Source organism: Papilio machaon, chromosome 29 (genome assembly GCF_912999745.1).
Source record: "Papilio machaon chromosome 29, ilPapMach1.1, whole genome shotgun sequence".
In the NCBI taxonomy this organism is placed as follows: Eukaryota; Metazoa; Arthropoda; class Insecta; order Lepidoptera; family Papilionidae; genus Papilio; species Papilio machaon.
In genome coordinates this window covers 3,911,303-3,920,000 of record NC_060014.1, presented here as the reverse complement: position 1 = coordinate 3,920,000, position 8,698 = coordinate 3,911,303, and the positions used below count along the sequence as shown (strand labels likewise).

Here is an 8,698-nt window from a genome sequence, read left to right as displayed (position 1 = left end):
ATAATGACGACGACTTTTTAAGGGTCGTCGCGCTGGCACGTAACGGTAGTGTATAGGCAAAACGCTTCAGCGCCATCCATTTTCAGGGCTGGTTGCTTCGGCAGGTGAGTCGTTGCACACTCCTTAGCGGATTCCGACTTCCATGGCCACCGTCCTGCTGTCATGAGCGACCAACGCCTTTCATGGTGTCCCATGAGCGTTTTTTAGGCGCCTTAACACTACGTTTGGTTCATCCCACAGCGCCAGTTCTGCTTACCAAAATTGGCCCACTTGGCACCGTCATCAGATCTCCGGCTTCATCGTTCGAGTAAGCCGGAGTTCTCACCCATTTAAAGTTTGAGAATAGGTTGAGGATGATTTCTCCCCAATGCCTCTAATCATTCGCTTTACCGGATAAAACTGTTCGTATTTCTCAGAATGCCAGCTATCCTGAGGGAAACTTCGGAGGGAACCAGCTACTAGATGGTTCGATTAGTCTTTCGCCCCTATACCCAGTTCCGACGATCGATTTGCACGTCAGAATCGCTACGGTCCTCCATCAGGGTTTCCCCTGACTTCGACCTGACCAGGCATAGTTCACCATCTTTCGGGTCCCAGCATCTCTGCTCAGAGCGCGCCTACATTCACGGATTGGAAACGAGACGCCTCGGGAGTGCGAGAGATCGATCGAACGACCGACGCTCCATCCTCCCTGAGCGCGCGACAAGCGCGCGCCTTCACTTTCGTTACGCCTTTCAGTTTAAACATAACTCAATGACTCGCACACATGCTAGACTCCTTGGTCCGTGTTTCAAGACGGGTCCTGCGAGTGCCCGAAACTGAATCATCGCAGACTGAGACGCGCACGGTCCGAGACTGCACGGCGGCGACAACAGACGCGCCGCACCGATGTCCGCACAACGGCAGGACCTCGATAATACGACGTTATCTTGCGTCGGGCCGGACGCGCTTTTGTTTAAAATGCGCGTGCGCGATTCGTGTCTTCTACCGTCCGACGGCCGGTCGGCAAAACCGTCACGGTCCAAACGCCTTACCCTTTGACAGGTAAAGACGATTGGGCTCCCGAACGGCGCTTAGACCGACATCGAACGGGTCGCGATGCATTACTAAGAGAGAAGTGCACGCCGTCCGCGAACGTCGACGCTGCCGGCCCGTGAAGCCCGCTATCCCCTTTGACAGGGACGGACACCTCATCAGAGCGTGGCAGCGTACGCCGCGGATTGACGATGAATCTCTCCGTTCGTTCATTCGAGTTTCGCAGGTTTACCCCTGAACGGTTTCACGTACTCTTGAACTCTCTCTTCAAAGTTCTTTTCAACTTTCCCTCACGGTACTTGTTCGCTATCGGTCTCGCGGTAATATTTAGCCTTAGATGGAGTTTACCACCCACTTAGGGCTGCACTCTCAAGCAACCCGACTCTTAGGAGTGTCCCTCTCGCCGCCGCCCTCCGTCGCTACGGGCCTGGCACCCTCTACGGGAAAACGGCCCCGTTCAAGACGAACTTGGACAGGAGTATCGACGACGAGAAAGCGGAACCTCCCGAACACCACATCTCCCGCGTTCGATACGACCGCGGGATTCAGTGCTGGGCTCGTTCCTGTTCGCTCGCCGCTACTAAGGAAATCCTTGTTAGTTTCTTTTCCTCCGCTTACTAATATGCTTAAATTCGGCGGGTGATCCTCCCTGATCTGAGGCCAACGATAAAAATCGAGGCAGACGCGATATCCGTCAGCTCAACGACGCTCCGCTGCCGTGTTTTCACACACAGCAACGTCGCATCGATGCGCTCTTCGGACGTCGTGTCCGCCTACATTATATAAATATAATATGCACACTCACACGCACGCACACACATGCGAAAACACGCACACGTCGACACAAATATATTATATATTATATATATACATAACACGAAACGGGGTTTATTACGTCACCGTGTGCGAAGACGCGCATGCCCTCTGTCGATTTTTTACGTCGAAGAGTCGCGCGTCCCCGGGACGCCCCCGATCGTATATATATACTTACATACGTAGGTATATATCGTATATATATAACGTGTATATAACATATATACGCGTATCGACGCGATCGGTTTCCGCTCGTATGGTGGTGTAATATGTGTCTGAGAGGTTATATTTAAACGGACCCATATATATATACACATTGCGTGAATATGTATAAAATAAGAGAACCGTCAATTGTTCGCTATATATATAGTGAACAGTGTGATTTTTATATTTTAACAGCCGGCCCTCAGACAGGAGTGGTCCTGGATATTTCTCCACGGACCGCAATGTGCGTTCGAAATGTCGATGTTCAAATGTGTCCTGCAGTTCACACTATGACGCGCAGTTAACTGCGTTCTTCATCGACCCGCGAGCCAAGTGATCCACCGTCCAGGGTAATTGTTTTACATATTTTGATATATGTATGTATATAAAAAAAAATAAAAATAAAAAAAAAATATCTTAGAAGGCGAACGAACACGCGAAGGGAGCGCGCGCGCGCGCGTTATACACACACGCGCGCGCGCCACCACGACGACGACATAGCGTTCGCACTTTCTAATACCGGTGTATTTTTCTGTTTGTTTTTGTATAGCGCCCACCATTATCGGACCGGAACTGGGAGATGACACACAACAACCGGATTAGTGTCACACAACTCCCTCTTTTGTCGCCCCGTTTGGTGTGCCCCGATGGGCGCTCTCTCTTTTGTGGATTATTATTCGTAATATGAGTAATACGTAATACGTTAATGATCCTTCCGCAGGTTCCCCTACGGAAACCTTGTTACGACTTTTACTTCCTCTAAATGATCAAGTTTGGTCAACTTCCCAGCGACGCCGACGGCCGTTAAGCCACCGCGTGTCGGTCCGAAGACCTCACTAAATCATTCAATCGGTAGTAGCGACGGGCGGTGTGTACAAAGGGCAGGGACGTAATCAACGCGAGCTTATGACTCGCGCTTACTAGGAATTCCTCGTTTATGGGGGATAATTGCAAACCCCAATCCCCAGCACGAAGGAGTTTCAACGGGTTGCCCGGGCCTCTAGGCCAGGGAGAACATGCTGATTCCTTCAGTGTAGCGCGCGTGCGGCCCAGGACATCTAAGGGCATCACAGACCTGTTATTGCTCAATCTCGTGCGGCTCGAAGCCGCCGGTCCCTCTAAGAAGAATTTTAATACGTCGCCAGTGAGTTGCGCGACCGAAGCCACGCACACATAAATGACGACGCCTATTTAGCAGGCTAGAGTCTCGTTCGTTACCGGAATTAACCAGACAAATCGCTCCACCAACTAAGAACGGCCATGCACCACCACCCACCGAATCAAGAAAGAGCTGTTAATCTGTCAATCCTTCCGGTGTCCGGGCCTGGTGAGATTTCCCGTGTTGAGTCAAATTAAGCCGCAGGCTCCACTCCTGGTGGTGCCCTTCCGTCAATTCCTTTAAGTTTCAGCTTTGCAACCATACTCCCCCCGGAGTCCAAAATCTTTGGTTTCCCGGAAGCTGCCCGCCGAGCCATAGTAGTAACGTCGGCGGATCGCTAGATGACATATTTACGGTTAGAACTAGGGCGGTATCTAATCGCCTTCGAACCTCTAACTTTCGTTCTTGATTGATGAAAACACCTTTGGCAAATGCTTTCGCTGATGTTCGTCTTGCGACGATCCAAGAATTTCACCTCTAACGTCGCAATACGAATGCCCCCAGTTATCCCTATTAATCATTACCTCGGAGTTCTGAAAACCAACAAAATAGAACCGAGATCATATTCTATTATTCCATGCACGAAATATTCAAGCACAATTTTGAGCCCGCTTTGAGCACTCTAATTTGTTCAAAGTAAAATTGTCGGCCCATCTCGACACTCACCGAAGAGCACCGCGATAGGATTTTGATATTGAACCGCCGTATTACCGACGGCTCACCGACGATATGCTCCGCAGACGTGTCAGTATCACCGCGGATGCGGTGCACCGACAGCGCGGCGCACAAATGCAACTACGAGCTTTTTAACCGCAACAATTTTAGTATACGCTATTGGAGCTGGAGTTACCGCGGCTGCTGGCACCAGACTTGCCCTCCAATTGTTCCTCGTTAAAATATTTAAAGTGTACTCATTCCGATTACGAGGCCTCGTAAGAGTCCCGTATCGTTATTTTTCGTCACTACCTCCCCGTGCCGGGAGTGGGTAATTTGCGCGCCTGCTGCCTTCCTTGGATGTGGTAGCCGTTTCTCAGGCTCCCTCTCCGGAATCGAACCCTGATTCCCCGTTACCCGTGACAACCATGGTAGTCGCAGAAACTACCATCGAAAGTTGATAAGGCAGACATTTGAAAGATGCGTCGCCGGTGCTGGACCATGCGATCGGCAAAAGTTATCCAGATTCATCAAAATTAACGACTTCGGACGCGAGGCCCTCCGTCGATTGGTTTTGATCTAATAAAAGCACTCATCCCATCACTGGTCAGAGTTCTGATTGCATGTATTAGCTCTAGAATTACCACAGTTATCCAAGTAACCGAGGTAAGATCTAAGGAACCAAAACTGATATATTGAGCCATTCGCGGTATCGCCTTAATACGGCTTGCACTGAGACATGCATGGCTTAATCTTTGAGACAAGCATATAACTACTGGCAGGATCAACCAGGGAGCTGACACAAACACGCCGCATACAACGCGCACAACACGCACAACTCGACGATGCGAAAACGTTAAACGTTTAAACGCATCGATGGTTTTTGCTGTTTTGCTGCTGCTGCCTGCCTGCTGCAGTCAGTCGGTGGTGGTCATTTTTCTTCTCTACACTACACTACTACACTACACAATACACTACTACTGTGTGGTGTGTGTGGTGCGGTGCTAGTGAACGGACAAAAAGCGCGTTCGATTCATGTGAATGTTCAACAACGAGACATTTTCGATACTTCACACTCTGTAAATAAATTTGATTCTCTCTCTTTATCGAGGAAAAAATATCGACATCAGTCCGGTTTCGGAGAGATCGAAAATACCTTTTTATAAATGCTACTACCACTACTAATACTACTACTACTACTACTAACTACACACTACTACTGATCTATATAAAATAGAATCAAAAGTAATATATATGTAATATAATAATAATATAATAATGATAGTTGGAAAAAAAAATACACCGTCCCTCGAAGTCGCCGCAGCGGCAATGAGCGACTGTTCGATCTCTCCGGTGGAGGATACCGAACAAGCTCAACGCGACACACGCGACGACACGAGGCGACGAGAATTCACGGGTCGATCTGGTGCGTTAACGACGCTGCGAAATCTACACGCGCGCCGAACACAAATCGCCACTTCTTTTATAACAGACTCTATTATAAACGTCCTGCCGCATTCATAAACGGGAACGTAGTCTGACACAGTTTATGCGTGTGTGGTGATATTTCGTTGTGTGGTGTGTGTCGTCGTCGTCGTCGTCGTCGCGTGTTTTTGCTGTGTAAAAATATTAAAACAACAAACACAACACTACTATTTTTATTAATAAAAAATAGTTGCGCGTTTATTTTTTAATACTCTATACACTACACACAAACTCTACAAATTTTACTTTGTAAAAATCAAACGACAACAGCAGACACACACCCCACACAACACAACTTTACAAACACCACACACTGTTTCATTACATCACTGACAGACGCCTCTCGCATCCAGTCTACAATAGTAGCAATGATGGTGACATGTCAACCACGCATCATTAAACAATGGGGTGTTCACGTATTGGCGTATACCACAATTGACGTGACACCGGAAAGTGTTTACACGTATTGTTGTTATTATTGTTATTATTATCAATATTTTTTGTGTTTTATTATTATTATTATTATTTTTTTTTTTTTTTTTTTTTTTTTTTTTTTTTTTAAATCCAGAACAGAATCATCGCTTACTACTAAGCTAAGTAAGTATTAAAACGAATATATAGTCAGTTAATATTTTGTTGTTGTTGCATGCAGTTATAAAGTTAATAAGAACCGAAACGAAACATTTTTCATCATTATTAAGTTTTTTTTTTTTTTTTTTTTTTTTTTTTTTTTTTTTTTTTTTTACGTCAGGAAATGCATTTACGCACCCCTACGCCGGGCTGTGCAATGGCGTAGGGAGTGTGGGACTCGCCGGCCGCAGAAGGCGACCGGAATACCCACTAAAACCTGACTGCCCTCCGACGCATTATGGCGGGGCCACGGGAACGCGTGAGCTTACTTCCGTGACCCCGCCTGCGTTGTCGCCCACGGGGGGGGGGCTCCTCTCACATATTTGTGGGGCGAAGGGCGGCGGCGAATTGCCGCCTCCTTCGCCCCACTCTACGGCGTCGGAGCGGGGGCGCCAGAGGGTCTCTCTCGCGCTCCCGCTCCTGTGCCTCCTTCTGCGAAATCACTTCTTCGCAGAAGGAGGCAACGGCGTCCCAGGACCTCTCACTTCCTAACATGGCGCGTATAACGCCAGGAAGTGAGAGGTCTCCACCTATCGTCGCCACCAGGGTGCGGCGCTCTTCTGTCCAGGCGCAGCACACTTCCAGTGTGTGCTGCGCCGTATCCTCGTCGTCGCCGCACCCATGGCACGACGCCGTCTCCTCCCTTCCGATCCGACGCAGATACTGTCCGAAACAACCGTGTCCGGACAGCACCTGCGTGAGTCGGAAGGTGAGGGACCCGTGGCCCCTTCCGCACCACTCCGGGAGCTGTGGGCGGATGGCCTCTACTGTGCGGACGCCATATTCGACGTCCGCTAGGCCTTCCACCCAGAGCTCCATGGTCCTCCGCTTTCTCCTCTCCCGGGCGTGGGCGAGCTCCTCCGGGGCGAGAGATTCTCCCCGGGTTCTTCGCTCAACCCGCGCCCGGTATGCCTCAGCCAGCACTCCCGCTTCTATCTCCCATGGGGGAGTACCGGCCAGGACGCAGGCCGCCGCGTGGCCTACCGTGCGGTAGGCCCTGCAGGCACGTCCTGCAATGACGCGCTGCGGCCTGCGGAGGAGGGCCCTGTTCGACGCGTTTAGGGCCTCTGCCCATATCGGCGCGCCGTACAGGGCCATGCTGCGGACGACCATGGTGTACAGCTGCCTTGCTTGTACACCCGGACCCCTCAGGTTCGGAAGGAGCCTCGAGAGGGCTGCTGCCGCGCCTACGAGCCGGGGGGTTAGCGACCGGAAATGCTCCCCAAAACGCCACCCCCCGTCGAGGACAAGGCCCAGATACTTTATACTGGCCTTGACCCCGACCTCGTCCCCGTTGACCCGGAGTGTTGCCCCTGACGGCACCCTCCACCTTGGCCCTTTAAAACATAGGGCCTCAGTCTTGGAGAGCGCCACCCGGAGGCCCAGCGCTTCGATTCTCCGGGTCACCAGGGAGGCTCCGGCCTCAGCCCTCCGCCTCAATCTCCTCCAGGTGGTGTCCCGGACGGCGATCATCGTATCGTCTGCATAGCAGATAACCGCCATCCGGGGCAGCACCTCTCCGCGGATGGCCCAGTCAAAACCGATGTTCCATAGCAGGGGTCCTAGAACAGACCCCTGGGGAACACCGGAGGCCATCCGCCTTTCCTCCCTTCCTCGCCTTGTTATGTAGGACACTACCCGCCCCTGCAGGTAGTGTCCTACAACCCTCCGGAATCATTATTAAGTTGACTATGAGGGAAGCTACTCGTATGTATGTCTAATGCGGTGTCATTTTCCTCGTCTGTCTGCTGCACGTGCACCGGCAGTGTCATACATACATACATACATACATACATACATACATACATACATACATACATACATACATACATACATAACATACGCGTATGTATGGGTGGCACTATAGGACGGTGGAAGAGGGGGAGGGGAAGAAAGGGATAGGGAAAGGGATAGGGGGAGGGGGGGTGAGTGGTAGTACTTAGTAATAGAAAATGGATATTATATTGAATCATCAAAATGAGTAAATAAGAAAAAAAAGAGTATTCGCGTAATAATATTTCATTTCATCTTAAAAAGAGTGTTCGCGTAATGATATTTCATTTCAACTTAAAAGAGTGTTCGCGTAATGATATTTCGTTTCATCTTAAAAAGTGTTCGCGTAATGATATTTAATTTCAACTTATAGAGTGTTCGCGTAATGATATTTCGTTTCATCTTAAAAAGGGTGTCCGCGTATTGATATATGTTATTTTATTATTTGTAATAATGAATGTTCTGATCGATATAGTTCTTGAAGTGCTTGCAGGTTTGTGCCTTTTTTTTTATTAAATTTTAAAATCACTAGAAGTTTTGCAGATTTTGAGTCTCACTTCAAAATGCGTTACGAAAATGAAGGATTTTTTGGTCTTTTCTGACGTAAGCTAAACTTTAGTATCTACATAAAAATAATTTTAGTCCTGTTGTTTACGATGTTTGAAGGTATCTCTGGAACGACTCAACAGATCTTGATGAAATTAGTCACAGATGTAGAACATAGTCTGGAAGAAGACATAAGCTCCTTATTAAGTTTTTTTAATTCCGCGCCGACTGTACAACAATCACAAATCATTTTATTTAAATCGAATATTTTAATGGATGTTTTTCTTGCAGCCCAGTGTAATCACTCGACACGTCGTTAACTGCGTTATGGTTAAATTAACTACCTCATAAAGTGGCTTCAATCAGTATTTAATTAAGGCAGTTGTAGGTATAAATTAA

At 48.6% G+C, this 8,698-nt stretch overlaps 3 non-coding genes across 3 annotated transcripts in view; all 3 read right to left on the bottom strand.

Annotated features, from left to right (window-relative positions):
• Positions 1-1,698, bottom strand: part of LOC123722799 — a 3,968-nt gene extending 2,270 nt beyond the window's left edge. The window contains exon 1 of the ribosomal RNA XR_006756608.1: positions 1-1,698. This exon is cut by the window's left edge and continues 2,270 nt beyond it. This is a non-coding gene — a ribosomal RNA (large subunit ribosomal RNA).
• Positions 1,699-2,248: 550 nt separating this feature from the next.
• On the bottom strand, positions 2,249-2,405 carry LOC123722812. The gene has a single exon (XR_006756616.1). It is a non-coding gene; the product is annotated as a 5.8S ribosomal RNA (ribosomal RNA).
• Positions 2,406-2,756: 351 nt separating this feature from the next.
• Positions 2,757-4,660, bottom strand: LOC123722831. Its single transcript, XR_006756634.1, has one exon. It is a non-coding gene; the product is annotated as a small subunit ribosomal RNA (ribosomal RNA).
• Between the last annotated feature and the right edge of the window lie 4,038 nt (positions 4,661-8,698).